General features: G+C 36.3%; 1 protein-coding gene across 3 annotated transcripts in view; it reads left to right on the top strand.

Annotated features, from left to right (window-relative positions):
• Positions 1 to 5,840: 5,840 nt before the first annotated feature.
• The window catches only part of LOC123865734 (KH domain-containing, RNA-binding, signal transduction-associated protein 2-like), a 257,457-nt gene continuing 246,751 nt past the window's right edge, over positions 5,841 to 16,546 (top strand). For all 3 annotated transcript variants that reach the window (XM_045906953.1, XM_045906951.1, XM_045906954.1), the window contains exon 1: positions 5,841 to 5,991. The gene's annotated coding sequence lies outside the window, so the exon portion shown is untranslated. The remainder of the gene's footprint in view (positions 5,992 to 16,546) is intronic.

Genomic DNA, 16,546 nt, shown 5'->3' with positions numbered 1-16,546 from the left:
GGGTACGGGGTTCAAATCCAGTAACACTATTTTTTGGTTGTGCGTTCTAAGCAATCACTTGCTTTAATGGTGAAGGAAAACATTGTGAGGTTACTCACTTACTATGTATAGAACTTACTTAAATAGAACTTTCATTCAAGAGGAATAGTCACCTTAACTCAGTCTTGATCGTGAGGCAAAATTAAATCAAAACTCAGCTCCACACCCGAAGCCTAGCTTAATCATTAATTAAACGTGTTTGCACAAATCTCAAGTTTCATAAGTCGCATTACACACCAATCGTGTCACGTGTGCCGTAGGAGTAGTCTAAGAGACAACGAGAAAAGTTGGTAATTTACATTATTTAATAATATCCACATTTTATCGTCTTGATTGCAATAAAGCTCAGAGCTGTTGGTTAAAAGCTGGATATAGAATAAGAAGGCATTCCTTTAAAAAAATGAATATTGCCATGTCAATCATGATTAATATTACCTTCCAAGTAAGCGTTAGGCTTGTGCTAGGAGTATGTACGCCAATAGAGCAACGTGTGTGATTTAAATGCCCTACCTTTCGGATTTCCGTTCTTTTCAATGTTGAAGGCACTTGAACCACAAGCTTAATTCGCTGTAAACTGCCACAACAGACAAATCTGTATGATACCAGGTGCAAAATGTGATATCTATTAAAGATGCATATTAGTCCATTGTTGAGTTTACATCTCAGAATGCTTCAGTTTCAGAGTTAACCGTACGTTGAATGTCTTCTAAAAAAAATTGTGTGGTGTTGTCTTTTGGTAGTGTATATTGCTGGCTTTTCCTGCTTCTTCAATAGTGTAAGGGTGGACAGTGCGTATCGCGTTGTACAGATTGGTCTATTTTGACGGATTGTAGCGTCTACTATATATGTACAATTTAATTACTATGAAAAAGCGTTTTTATTCCAAAGGCCTCATACAGAATATATGGACTCCTAGCCTATATAACATGTTGTAGTTAGAATGGGGAACATTCATAATACTATTTAAATACACCTGCGTCTACACTCTACAGACCTATATCATTAAACACAATGGTTGCGGCATAGGGTTATTATTTTGCGCTCTAGAATAAATCATAAGACAGGTGGTTTCTCAGAGTAGGTAAGTATATGTATACCTTGTAGCACATAGGTATTATTTGAAGATGCGTATCAATTTTATTCATATCATTAATTAATAAATATCATATCCAAAGAACAATTGGTCAAACTACACTGGTGCCCTTACAGCTTGCGTAGAGGTACAGTCAAAGGCCGCAAGTCGTATAGCACCTTAATGATCATAATATTCGTGTGGCTCGGTTGTGCACACGCGTTAGCTGGTATGTGTGGCTTATTTATACTGTGCGTCCACACACTGCTATACTCGCATAATTAATCGCGACGCCGCCGCACTAGATCGCTTGCCTTTGAACCCGATGGACGTCGAAACTGTGTGCCTAGTGGGAGATTTTTAACCTATTCGATCGCGTAAAAGTTAACTGCGTTGTATGGAATTGAAACAGCGCCATCTTCTTGTCACTAGATGGCGCTGTTTCAATTCCATACAAAACGCAGTTAACTTTTACGCGATCGAATAGGTTAAAAATCTCCCACTAGGCACACTGTGGCAGCGTGCGCGCTATTGCATACATACCGACAAAATAGGGAGCGATGGCAGTGTGTGGACGGGGTAATAGAAAAAGGGTATAAGTGCAACAAGTTTTTGATGTAATAGTTTCGCGGAATTGCTACTCATATTCCGAGGCTGACCTATGCGTCATGTAAGCTGCAAAGGGCGAAACAGTGCATATTGTAAATTCTTTGTAGGTAATAGCTCATGCGTCTACGCTTAGTTTTAATTGGTATTAGAGTTGTGCGTGATGCGTGTGCGTCACAAACGATGGAGAGGACGCAAGGGAATGCGTGCACCCACAGGGCTTGATGCATGCGCTACTGAACACGAGGCGTGTGCAATACTTCTGAGTAGCTAGCGCATGCATCAAAGCACACCAGTTTTGTTTGACCTCTGAGGCACAATGACTTACAAGTACATGACTTTTAAGTACAGTCACCAACAAAACTACCAGAACAAACGACTATGGACGGGTGCAACCTAGTTTTGTTGCCTACTTGTACATTGACAGATGCGATAGATTTTTTATTTCAGGAAAACAGAGTCCATAAGGAATTTTTGAAAACCTTCTTTCACACGGACAATGTCGCAGGTAAAAGCTAGGAGATTTAATTTTCTTTTCATTTCCTACATTACTGTTTATAATGAACAATTTTAATCAATAATAATTATAATTTACCGTGCCACAATCCCGATTGAGTTGCTGATTGTATTTATGTAATTAGTTTTTAATTATGTATTATTGCTATTATATAAACCCATCGCTACATTCCGTCTACATGCTCAATATGGACCCAGTTAAATATCGATGGCTCAACATTGTTCTATTAACTTATGCCTACTACACGAACTAGCCCCTATTTTAGCTTTTTAGGGCTTGGATTTTCAAAGTTTCGTATACTTATAATAGTGCCATCGTAACTATAACCACTGAGTAAGTATAATATGATTGATATGGTAGGTATGGTCATACATTTTGAGAACGCCCTCGCCATAATTATAGTTGATCAATGTGTCAACTATCATCACACTAATATTATAAAGGCGAAAGTTTGTGTGTGCGTGTGTGTGTGTGTGTGTGTGTGTGTGTATGTTTGTTACTCATTCACGCAAAAACCACTGGACGGATTTGGCTGAAATTTGAAATGGAGATAGATAATATTCTGGATTAGCACATAGGCTACTTTTTATCCCGGAAAATCAAATAGTTCCCACGGGATTTTGAAAAACCTAAATCCACGCGGACGAAGTCGCGGGCGTCAGCTAGTAATTATAAAAAGTAAGGACTAAAATCGTGGCACCAACATAGAATCAACCCCAACTTTAAACAATCGCTCGGTATCGTTCAGTGAAGGTAACAGTAACGAGATATAAACAAGAACATCACTAAAAGCGCTGGCGTGCGCTTTTTGGTTGCGCCTAACGAAGCTTACACAGCGGAACTAAAGAGCTTTCTTTTTTAATCGGGAAGTTTCGGAATCCGATCCCAGGTAAAGTCAGTTTAGGGGAAAATTGACAGGTTATGTATTCGTTGATAGGTTATCCCTTTTTTTAACACCCGACCCTAAAAAAGAGGGGTGTTACAAGTTTGACGTGTGTATCTGTGTATCTGTCTGTGGCTTCGCAGCTCCTAAACTAATGAACCGATTTTAATTTAGTGTTTTTTTTTAAATGTGGCTTGATCGAGAGTGTTCTTAGCTAATCTAAGAAAATCGATATAGCCGTTTGAAAGTTATCAGCTCTTTTCTAGTTACTGTAACCTTCACTTGTCGGGGGTGTTATACATTTTTAATTTACACTTGCTTATCCAGATACATAGCTTAGGCTTAGCTTAGCTACGTTAGCCCTTGACTGCAATCTCACCTGGTGAAGCAGGCTAACCTGGTTTCCAGACGACATCATACCAGAACGCCAAATCGCTTGGCTGCACGGCTTTGACGGTATCAGTTAGTAGATCTAGGTCTAGTATTTCCTGAAATATCCTGAAATTATCCTGATTTCTTTTGAGATACGACATCATTTTATCCGAACTGTAATCAGTATGCTCGTAAATCTCAATTTTGACTTGACTAATGTGTTGGAACGTTTTGCAGAAAATTCTTCCAGCCGTACTAACATTTTAAATGCGAAAAAGTTGGTCTGTGTGTCGGTCTGTCTGTCTGTTAGCTCTTTACGGCTCTACAGTTCAACCGATTTTTAACATTTAGTAAGTACAGAGTTAGCTTAACGGGGACGGACGTAGTCAACTTTTTATCCCGGAAATTCAAAGAGTTCCTACGGGATTTAAAAAAAACTAAATACACACGGACGAAATCGCGAGCGCTTCATATACAAAGTAGAACTTGTAGCATGAGCAAAATAACTCAACCGGGAATTCAATCTAGGACTTTTCGTTTGCAACTTTATTGCGAAAAGGTCGTCAAAAAGAACTAGTCTGCTTGAGGTATTTTGCAATTTAATCTATTACGTCTAACGTATCGGAAATTTCCTCTCAACAAATGCAATTTCTTGTGCGATGTTTTCCTTTATCGAATAGCATTACAAATCCACAGTAAAGATAAAAAATTAAAAAAAAAAAAAATCGTATTCCTTGCTGAAGACATGTCGACCCTACTCATGTTTATATTTGTATAATATCTATATATGTATGTATATACAATAAATGATAATAATATATATATAATATCTTTTCTACCCTACTAATAATTCTTTTTCTTTTTTGGTTGCTTTTTATATCTGTAATTTAATCTAATATGCAGATGCACTGTTTCGTTGTCAGGTCGTGATACCAGGGCTCTGCCTGAAAATCAGCGCTGCAGTAGTCAAATACTGCAGCATCTTGCTGAGGCAGAGCCCTTTTAGCTCACAGACACAACATAGTATAATAGTATTTTCTAGTTTTAAGATTAATTAATATTCAAGTTTAATTGTATTTTTATTTTTATTCTTGTTTTTTTGTTTTTGTGTGTGAGTCTGTATATGAGCTAAATAAACCTTTATTTATTTATTATTTATTTAAATTGTTTAAATTAAGTGAACTCAAAATTTTAAATAATGCCTCGAAAAATCGAACCAGTGATCTGTATTGGTGATCCCTATAGCGTAGTAGAATGGACCCGGAAATTAACTGGATTCGGATTACACTGGGTCAATTTATGCTCCCTGAACATGATTTTCGTAGTCATGGACATAAAAAAGCTCAGTCATTCAACGGGCGGTATTGATAGCTATGCTCAAAGATTCTCTACATTTATTATTATTTATTTGTACCAGAAAGTTATAACAATAAAGATCAAAAGAAAGAAAAAGTGGACATGGAAGCACTTCTCTCTATAAGAGATCTCTACCAATGACCCTTGGTAGTGCGAGAGGTTGTAAAGATAGTAGAATTATTAGGTACTCGTACATGATCGAAACAGAAATCAAGAGATCCGTAAGACATGTAGCAACGTGTTGTACCGCTGAAATTGTAATGTCGGAATACCAACCGAGTCGCAGGAAGCCGCTGGTTTCAGGCGGCGCAAGATCGTGGCGAGTGGAAGTCCCTACAAGGGACCTACATGCAGCAGCGGAGGTCTATCATTGATTAAGATTATTAGATTTCTAAATTTACAAAGATTTGGTCTGCTGAGGATTCGGTCGTGCTTAGTTCGTTTGTACCCTATGTTATGACAAAAATGTATATGAAAACTCAAAAGTGCTTGCTAGGTATTATAACCCAGGACCCTTGGCATTGGTCTACCCACTTAAATACGTGCATTACCCGCTAGAGCATTGTAGCAACATTCAAAATCCCAGATTCAAAACAAAATTAATAATTCCATATTTCAAATCCAATGAAAAGCTCTTGAAAACCGACTTTCAAAACTTTCCATCAATTCGTTACTTGAAAGGGCACGTCGATCCCTCACCTCAGTCTCAAGTTGAAAAGACCTCTTTACACCATAAATAGTTGATTAAAAACCCCCATTAATAATTACCATAGGTGTTTCGAATTTTCCGAACTACGGAATTGTTAGCTGCGTAACATTTTTGGCGTAAAAACGTCTTAAATTCAAACCCTAACAACCCAATCAAAACCGTTAGTGTAGAGCTTTAGAGTTAAAAGTTGTACGATTTTCTAACACACATGCGCTCTCCTGGAAAATTCTAATTAGGAACAGTATTCCTCCACATTTTCAATGCTTGCCAGTATTCATTCAGCTCCCGGGTTGGCTGGACGCCTGATGCTAAAGGAAAAGCGCTTTTCCGACCGCGAATCAAAATCGTGTGTTAAGAATTCTTGTTGTGGTAATAAGTGCTTATTTCTTGTTGTTATCAAGATTGAGAACGTTCAAGATTTTGGTAGAATATCAAAGGTAAGTGAGGCTTTAAGTTAAAAAAAGTTTGGAAATATGCGAGAAAATATATGAGCGATTGAAAAGGGCTTTTTCAGGGATATTTCCTTATGAAGGGTTGTTATATTTCACCCAAGGGCCTTTTTTGGGAGGATCGATTGAACTTCAACCTGAAAGAATATTATAACACGGTTCTTCATGGCTCTTGAGATATCGCTCGGAAATGTTGATTTCCGGAAGCGAAGCCGGTTATTCTTTTGAAACATTATCCTACAGAGAAAATACCCTGAGTTTCTTTACGTTTAGTTACTTCAGATGTTGAAAGTTAAAATAATTCTTTACCTTATTTATTATCTTACTCTCTGTGGGTCAGATATTCAAAGAAAGCATTCAACACACTGAGAGTGCAGGACTGATAAAAGATGGCCTCACTCCTACAGCGCCTTCGTAGCAGTCACAACTGCATTCTGGCTGCAATTTTAAAGATAGGTCAGGCTGCCCAGTAACGAAACATTGGGTAGCTGTGACCACCGGGCGACTAGAGTTGCTGCGATAGGCTACTTTATTTATTTACTTAGTACCTATTATCATTACTAACGTAAATATAAGGAATTATTGTTACTAACAAACTATCTTTGTAATCATATTGTAATAATATGGACTTTCAGTCTGATATAAAATATAATTTATTTATTTATAGTCGTGTAAAGAGTTCCTACGTTATTTAAAAGCCTATATCCACGCGGAGGAATTCGCGGGTATCAGCTGATCTAGTAATTTAAGTCTAGGTAGTATAAAATAAGATCCATCCAAACCATCTCCATTCTGTGATACTTGTTCAAAACGAACGAGTTCCCACAAACAACTTATATTCTATCTTATCGCACCTATACTAAGCCCACTTATGATCTAAGAGCTCTCTCAAACGTCGACACTTATCTCTATGGTCGCTACATTTTCCCGATGGATGCAGGAAACTTATCTTTATACTGCCGGGTCCACTTTGCTGAGTATTGACGCAATTTTGATGTGGCATTCTTCCCCTACTTGAACAAAATTGCATTAAGTACGTATACTCCGAGTCGTGATAGCCTAGTGGAAGACGGAAAGTGTAGACTATCAAGTTCACCTCTTATTCGGGAGTTTAGGGGTTCTATCTCAGGCACGCACCACTAACTTTTCAGAGCTATGCGCGTTTCAAGCAATTAACTTACTTTAACGGTGAAAGAAAACATCGTGAGGAAACCTGCATGCCTGAGAGTTATCCGTAATGTTCTCAAAGCTGAGTGGAGTCAGAAGTTACTTGGCCAGCATGGTGGACTATCACTTGAACCCTTTTTATTCTGAGAGTAGACCCATGCTCAGTAGTGAGCCGGTCATAGTATTGATTTTTGCGGAAAATTTGCGGAAAATCAAAAAAAGATCTGCCAGGTATATTAAACGGCACTTATGCCTCGTTTGCTCGTTTTATTATTTTGAAAAGCCAACATGCTCCCACAAGTGCAAGATGTTGGTTTCATGTTCTTGAAACCGAGTTGAAGAAATCCTAACATTGCCAACTTCTCAGCTTCTCGGTAGAATATTGTTTCCGAACCGGTGTTAAGTTGATTTCAAACTACGGAATATATTATAATATATAAATATCGCTCACCCTACTTTTAAATGTCACTGTTCACACTTAGATGTAATATTTATTATATATTATGTTATATAGGTATATTATATTTCCGTAGTTTAAACTTTAGAGTCGTCACATGATATTATAAGACGTGGCACATGATGTCTGTCTTACGTGCAATAAATTAATTCATTTTCATATTAATTTTAACTAATTAACTGAAAATTTAATTAGAAACAACAGGTCCAACGCTTTGTGTGGTACAGCTATTAGGTATACTACAGAAGGACTCTTGACTGCAATCCTCTCGAGTATCGGATCTCGATCCATCACAAAATACTAAATAATATGGAAGCATATCTGTCAGGTGACTGGCTATTCGATGGCCATAATATAGTTACTAATGAACCTGGGCTATAAAATCGTATAATCTTTCATTTAAATGTTAAATCGTCACTCACAGTTCGCTATCCATTTTGATTCGAACCAACTGGCCGAATTTGCAACTAATTTGAATTCATTAATTCTTTGGTCGGACGAACGATTTTCCGCGTGGAATCCTACATAAAGCCCCTTACTTTCGACGGGGAGTCACTAAACTCAACGCTCTATCTGCAAAGGTAGCGGACCAATGGGTCCACTAAATATAAAGCATAAGATTTAACACCCCACAACGTTGATAGAATTTCAGTGTAGAACCACTTTAGCATCAATGAAAGACGGATCAAGTTCATCCATACACCTATAGTGAGTATTCCAAGCGGAAACCTTGCGGGAATTTTTGCGAATTCCTTATAATGGACGTTAAAAAAAGCTATAGCAAAGCATAATTTTTAATCAAATGGGTTTCAAATTTTACTGTGTTCACACATCATTGGTGCTCCTGTAACCGATTATCAATACTCGGGGGAGAACTGCTCAACTAATTGCTTGGTGTTTTATTCAATATTTTTGATGCACGTTAGAAAAAGCTAAAGAGTATAGAGTCATAACGGCCAGCTTACACATTCGTTACTAATAACAATACAATATGACTTGGATACGTTATTTTTCACGATTTATTGTATGTTATGTGCATTGACATAAAAGAGATTGTGAAACACCTTAAATCACGATCCAGAAAACGTACCGAAGTGCGTACGCCGTACGACAAGTGAAAACTTGGTTGCTTGCTAAGCGTGCTGCTTATTGGGACCATAAAATTAGGGCATTTTAATGGGAAACCCTTGTAGCTGAATGATGGCATTTGAAATAATTTATTTGACATCTTTTGAAGCTCAGCGATGCGTATGGTTGTACCAAGGTGCCTTGGGAGTTCTTGGCAGGCTGGCCCGTAACCTTGTGCAAGGGTTATACTCTAGAGAGTCAATTTAGGAAACTGTCTTTTAAATTGGCTCAAACCATCAAGGGGTTAGTATCGAACGCGGGAGAGAAGTAAGTAACCGTAGTGTTTTAGTGATTAACTTTTTGCAACAAAGTAAAAAAAAATCTACCAATAAACCTTAAAAAACCGAACCAATGTAGAACCAACGGATTGGTTTCATCGCTTAAAACTTTACTGCGACTTCTTAGTGAATAAAACGCTTTATTTACTCACGGAAGAAAAGTAGCTCAGGATAATGCGTTAGCAGACAAAAACTGGCAAACAATTGACAGACGCATTTTAGGCAATTTCCGCACTCGACAAAATATTAATGCGCTATCGGGCCACGTTTAGGGGAGGAAGGGGTGGCTCTTTTATATAAAAGCCTGGCAAACTATTTAGTAATTGGATCGCCGTGACTCTGCCGAAATTCTGGCTTTATTCGCCCGCGCCTTTTTTGGTTATTTATAAAGCTAATGTATTGAATAGACCATGAGACTATCTAGCGATGATTAGCTATTTTAATGTCAGACATGATAAATATCATGATCTAAGGTGCCTTATTTATAACATTTTTGGAAAAGAAAAGAGAATTTAAGAAGCAATTTTCTGAATGAAAATGTGAACTGTAATTGTGTGATTTTTTGATTACATTTAAGAGGCTGTTAAAATTACTAGGCGTGGCTATATTTTTGACATTTATTTTATAGGATTCTAAAAATGATTTTCCATGTCTAGGATTTCGGGGGATTTGAACTTCCAAAACCCCATCCCCTTGCCTACGGCCGTGAATTCTATGGCTTTAGCATACACTTTATTCAGCAAGTAGCAAGAAACTTAAAACGAAAACGTAAAGTTTTGCGAAGGTGCTTCTATGAATCTTTCAGAAAACTTTACAAATTACATGTTCCCTAGGAACTCCAGAACATTCTACCTTTCCCAAACCTTCGCTACCTTTCTTTTATTCTTTCCTTCCTTTTCAAAGACATTTTTCTGTTTTTCCGAGCGCATTTCGAGAGCGATTCAAGAACTTTAAAAACAAGTCTGCAAGAAAATGTGTCGAGGATAATTAATTTAAATCCCGCCATCTGTCACAGTTCCTCGTTACTTTTGTGAGTTTTTACAGTAATAAATGCCCTTTTCTTGCGCGGGGTAGGTACCTACGTTTGTTTTTGCAGTCCAGTAAAGTTTCTAGCGAAAAAAATCTAGCTTGAGGTTGTAAATGAAAGAAACTTAAAGTAATTAAGAAAATCACCACAACTTTTCTAGATACAAGGGTAAATTAAAAATTTATAACATCCCCGACAAGTGAAGGTTACAGTAACTAGAATAGAGCTGATAACTTTCAAACGGCTGTACCGATTTTCTTGGATTATAGCTAAGAACACACTCGATCAAGCCACCTTTCAAACAAAAAAAAAATGCAAAATAAAATCGATTCATTAGTTTAGGAGCTACGATGACACAGACAGATACACCCGTCAAACTTATAACACCCCTTTTTTGGGTCGGGGGTTAAAAAAAACATAAGTAGGTATTCATTGTTATTATTATGTACAGTGACAGTAACGTGTCCTTATTATGTAAATATCGCTATGCCGTGGGGTTGATTATCAAAATATGTAAATAATATTCGTGTTGACTGTTTGAGACATACATAACATACATACATAAATAGTCGAACATGAAGAGAATAAATCATCTATCCCCTACTATATGTTTTTAACCCCCGATCCAAAAAGAGGGGTGTTATAAGTTTGACGTGTGTATCTGTGTATCCGTCTGTGGCATCGTAGCTTCTGAACTAATGAACCGATTTTAATTTAGTTTTTTTTGTTTGAAAGGTTGCTTGATCGAGAGTGTTCTTAGCTATAATCCAAGAAAATCGGTTCATCCGTTTGAAAGTTATCAGCTCTTTTCTAGTTACTGTAACCTTCACTTGTCGGGGGTGTTATAAATTTTTAATTTACACTTTTTCTCAAAGATCTCTTCTTAGGTTCTCTACCTAAATCGCCCCAACTTCGCAAGAGTGGATTAAAATCTGTTCTAAAACTTAATTTCAATCTCCTTCGTGAAATGTTTTAAATGTAGGACAACTTGTGCCATTTATGATAATTCAGGACCGGTTCGGAAGCCAGATGATGATGAAAACCACATTTAAATAAATTACCCATAGGAGTTAAAGTAAAATAGCTTTTTTACTTAGATTTATATTTTTTAAATATTTTTTCGAAATGATGTTGGTATGTGTTGACACGAAAAAACACAGGGACTTGGGCAAACAAAAGACTTGGGTGCGTTTGGAACCCTCGTAGCTTTAGTTTTAAGTTACGTAATTAATTATCACGACTATATCGTACAAATCTAACAATTTCGACCATCAAAAGGAGTACCTACAATTGTACCTACTTTGAATAAATGATTTTGATTTTGACTTTGACTTTGGACAATTATTGAATTATCAAGACAGAGATGATGCTGATTTAGAGATATTAACATCGACGCTCCTGGATTTTCTCAGAAACCATGTAATGAGCTCAGGTTTGGCCAAACCTTTAGCAATCTGAGACGCATGGCGTCCTATTACCTAAGTGAAATTCGTCAATAATAAATAACATTATACCTAGAAATACTTATTGCCAAGAATTAGAGTGTACAAGTGTAAATTAAAAAAATATAACACCCCCGACAAATGAAGGTTGTAGTAACTAGAAAAGAACTGATAACTTTCAAACGGCAGAACCAATTTTCTTGGATTATAGCTAAGAACACTCTCGATTAAGGCACCTTTCAAATTAAAAAAAAAAATTAAAATCGGTTCATTAGTTTAGGAGCTATGATGCCATACACAGATACACACGTCAAACTTGTAACACTCCTCTTTTTGGGTCGGGGGTTAAAAAGTAAGAGTGCCTGCCATAATAAGTTATAAAGTTTAGGCAATAGAGATATTATGTAAAATTTATAAATACTTCCTAAATTATTCGTAAATCGACTCTTTTGTGCATGAGGCAATGTTTATATACACCTGCGTTAAAATTTAGTCAAAGATTCTAACAAACCCACATAATTCATAGTTAACACTAGTTAATGCTGTAAAACCGATAGTAAATTACAAAATGGATCATATTATTATGTTGCAACATAATTAATTGCCTGTGGAGTTTAGAGGCTACAATATATTAGTCATTAGGGCACAAGATTTAGTTGATTGTTAGTTTAGTTAGCTACATTTTATGTTTCACCTCACTCACCACAGATTTGTAGGTGGGCCTTATCTTTTCTATAAACTGAATGTGAATGAGTTACACATATAAACCTTTGTCGTCAAACGTTTTTAATGATGGTAAAAACCGCATGGAAATCCTCTTAGAACTTCAAAAGTTATAAGCGAAAAGAGAAAATACAGATGCGAATTGTGAACCTAGAATCTAGATGCACCCTAGCTTTCGCTCGGATGCAATTTTTGAAAAAAATTGGTGGGGGACTACAATATAGCAAATCTACGTTCAAAAACGTACAATTTAGACTCTGTGACGTGGTTTTAGCAGTAGGTACATTGCTGTAAGTTTCTTCTTTGAGAGGCTAAAACTAAACAAAACAATGTACAGAAAAATTAATTACTTACCATTTCCGATTAAAACTAAAAAACCCCGCAAACTTCTTTTTTCTTTTCCAAAAACTCAGTTTGCGGAATTTTTACAATGAATAAATTTTATAAATAAAAAATTGTGTCCAATCGTGTTTCTATTTCATGAGAAATTTACATTAAAAATCTAAATAAGCACAATATATCTAATATTGAAACGTTAAAGTTAATGTTTTTAAATAAAAGCTTTCAAAAATCGCAAAATTTTATTTATAGGTATAATATCAGAAAAGTTAAGTAAATCTTATTCATTAAGGAAATCTTTACCAAAATAAGATCTGAGTTCTGTTGTGAAATTTTAATTTAATTAATTACACGCCCTTTGATCAAGGAACATACCGCATGGTAACCTTTACACGAAAAATTAAATTAAAATATTACGTATCAGGCTTTATGTGCTCGTTTGAATCGTTGAGGATTTCTCCGTAATTGAATTACCATAAGATATGTTCGGAATGTTGCTTTTATCGAGACGGTGAGTATCTTCTTCTGACTTCTACTATTCAAAACCTTTCGAAAAACTTTATTTACTTAGCGAAGTTACTACCTGGCTTAGTTGTAATACTTTCAAGGTAAAGTTACGAGTACACAATCACTAATGAGCATCGTATTAGGCTCACTTGCACCAAAATTTTGTTTTGCTGTCACTTTTTGACAAGTTCATTCCAAGGTTGACAAGAAAGGACATATTATAAAAATTTAATTTAAAGACTTACAAAAGGTTTGTGCAAGCACAACCATAGTTTATTTATCGTTTAATACAATCTTGGCTTGCTAATATTATAAATGCGAAAGTGTGTTTGTTTATTGGTTTGTTCAACAATCATACCAGAACGGAGTAACATGTTGCAGTGTTTTTGCATAGATATAGTTAAAGACCTCGAGAGTGACATAAGCTTCTCTTCATCCGGGAAAATCAAAAAATGCCCACGGGATTTTGAAAAATATAAATTAAAAATCAATAAAAATTAAGAAGATAAAAAAGTTAGTATAAGTGTGATTTCGTCCATTAAACAAAAAATGAATTTTTATAAATAATGTAATTTTTTTTCGATCGAAATTAAGCTCATTTTTTTGTGTTCGAATTCCACAAGTAGGGGTATAAGACGTAACGATCTCAACGCGTAGATTGGCGCTGTTTTATTTACACAATCCGTATGGTAATTCATTCAGAGCGAAAAGATAACATCTCCAAAACACATCTGTGGTGGTATTTGTCTAGAAATTAGTAGCAGGTAGCATTTATTAGTACGAGTCATATGGGACGAACGCGCGACAAGCACTGTCACCATCGTCTTCATGATCGTCGTCATGATCAACCCATCGCCGGTCTACCTACTGAGTATGAGTCTCCTCTCAGAATGAGAAGGCTTTAGGTAATAATCTACCACGCTAACTCGATGCGGATTGGCGGACTTCGCACGCCTTAAAAACATTTTTTTTTAAATTAAAAGAATATTAGCCATGCTAATCATGACTAATACTCCCCTTTCGCCTCCAATTAAGCGTAAAGCTTGTGCCAGGAGTGGGTACGACAATAGTGCAACGGGTGTGGTTGAACCACCGACCTTTCGGAAGTTAGTCCGCTCCTCAACCGTTGAGCTATCGAGGCTCATATATAATTATGGAAAATTATATTAATTTCCTTGTCCCTTTTTGGTTTTTCTTTCTTTTCTTATAATCGTTGGTGCATATTCATAAAATCCAAATAAAATAGATAATTACGCTAAATCAATTGGAATCAACTTCCATCGGCAGTGTTCCCACTTGGTTACAACATGGAGTTATTCAAGGGGCGGACCAACAAATTCCGGAAAGGCCGGCAACGCATCGGTGGTACCTCTGAATGTTTATGGAGGGCGGTAATCACTTAACATCAGGTGACCCGCCTGTTCTTTTGCTCACTATTTTATTATTTAAAAAAATGATCAAAATCGGATGAGTAAAACCCAAGGATTCGCCAAATTCGGGTTTTACAAGGGTGAAACCTCGGGTCATTGATAGTTCATTATAATAAAGGGTTTAATTGCTTAACAAATCGCCTTTGTAACAAAATACTTCATCCGCAAACCGGTTTTCCGGATCATAAAGTTTTGGAAGAAAATTGGCCAAATTAAAATTGGTTTGCTCTCATTATTTTTTAAAAAGTGACCGTTCTAGTAACTCTTCCTTTTCTGGTTTATAAAAGTATTATTTAAGTATAATATTTAATATAGTACTCCGCGTGGATTCAAGCTTTTAAAATCCTGTAGGAAGTTTTTGGTTTACTGGGATAACAGGTGTAAATTAAAAATTTTCAACACCCCCGACAAATCATTTTCAAATAAATAATTATGTGTATCTAGGAAACGTCCATCTTGACAGCTTGACATTATTTTGTCAATTGACACTTGAATATTATGAACCTAAGGGTTATCTAACCTTCTTTTCTACAAGAAAACTAGAAAATAGCTGATAACTTTTAAACGGCTGAACCAATTTTTTAACCCCCGACCCAAAAAGAGGGGTGTTATAAGTTTGACGTGTGTATCTGTGTATCTGTGTAAAAGGTGGCTTGATCGAGAGTGTTCTTAGTATATAATCTAAAAAAATTGGTTCAGCCGTTTAAGAGTTATCAGCTCTTTTCTAGTTTTCTTGTAGAAAAGAAGGTTAGATAACCGTTAGGTTCATAATATTATGTCAATAGACAAATGTCAAGCTGTCAAGATGGACGTTGCCTAAATTCATAATTATTTATTTGAAAATGATGTTTTGGAAAACTCAAATACTTTGGATCGTCGGGGGTGTTATTTTTTAATTTACACTTGTTTGGATTATAGCTAAGAACACTCTCGATCAAGCCACCTTTCAAACAAAAAAAAAGTAAATTAAAATCGGTTCATTCGTTTAGGCGCTACGATGCCACAGACAGATACACAGATACACAGATACACAGAAACACAGATACACAGATACACAGATACACAGACACACAGATACACAGATACACACGTCAAACTTATAACACCCCTCTTTTTGGGTCGGGGGTTAAAAACTAGCCTATGCCATTTGCAGTTTGGATATCATTTGTTTTGTCAGTGTCCATGTTTTCAAACCGTAGGTCATGATTTTATTGGTATCCAAAAAATCCCGCTCAGACCATAAATATAGCGGTTCAATATAGTTATTTATGCCCCATTTCCGTTCATTGTCTTCCTCCATAATGCGGCTTTGTGTTTTTATTGAAAAAGGTTGTTTTGTCTCGGGTTAATGACAGCGGTGATCGTCGAGGCTTTTACGTGAGTGAAAATGGAAGATTCTCGTGTACTTTGTATAAAAATATACAAAGGTTTTAGGGAATTGATTACGTTAGGCCTTTACTTAGGTCATTTGTAACGTTCAGATGACTTGCGGGCAAAATCTGCTTCATTCTGGACTCCTCAGAATCATCAACGCTAACGAGGAAGGCCAAGACGATGAATAGCGTGATGAAAGATAGAACACTTAGCTGGCCTGAAGAGACTCAGAATACAGAATGGTGGCAAAATTGGAAAGAGGCCTTTGTCCAGTCGAGGGATAGGGCAGACTAATTTAGATTTATATTAGACCACGCGACTCCATCCGCCTGGACTACACTTTCACACCCCTATTTTACTCTTTTAAAACTTTCATGTCCCTATTTTACTCCATTAAATTTTTAATATTTCTTTCTTAGCGGATGTCTACGTCATAAAAGCTATCTGCTAATCCGCCCAGTAGTTTGAGCTGTGCGTTAATAGATCAATAAATTAGTCAGTCAGTTAGTAAACTATTCCTTTTATATATTTAGATAGATACCCACAACAAAAATCACGTTGAACCATTGCTCGGTTGCGTCGTGATTAAAGGACAAACAATAAACAAACACACTTTCGCATTTCTAAAAATAATAATATGAGCAAAATAGAAGAGAAATACTTTATAATCA

This window comes from Maniola jurtina, chromosome 5 (assembly GCF_905333055.1).
Source record: "Maniola jurtina chromosome 5, ilManJurt1.1, whole genome shotgun sequence".
NCBI classification, from domain to species: Eukaryota; Metazoa; Arthropoda; class Insecta; order Lepidoptera; family Nymphalidae; genus Maniola; species Maniola jurtina.
This window is presented reverse-complemented; position numbering and strand designations above follow the sequence as displayed.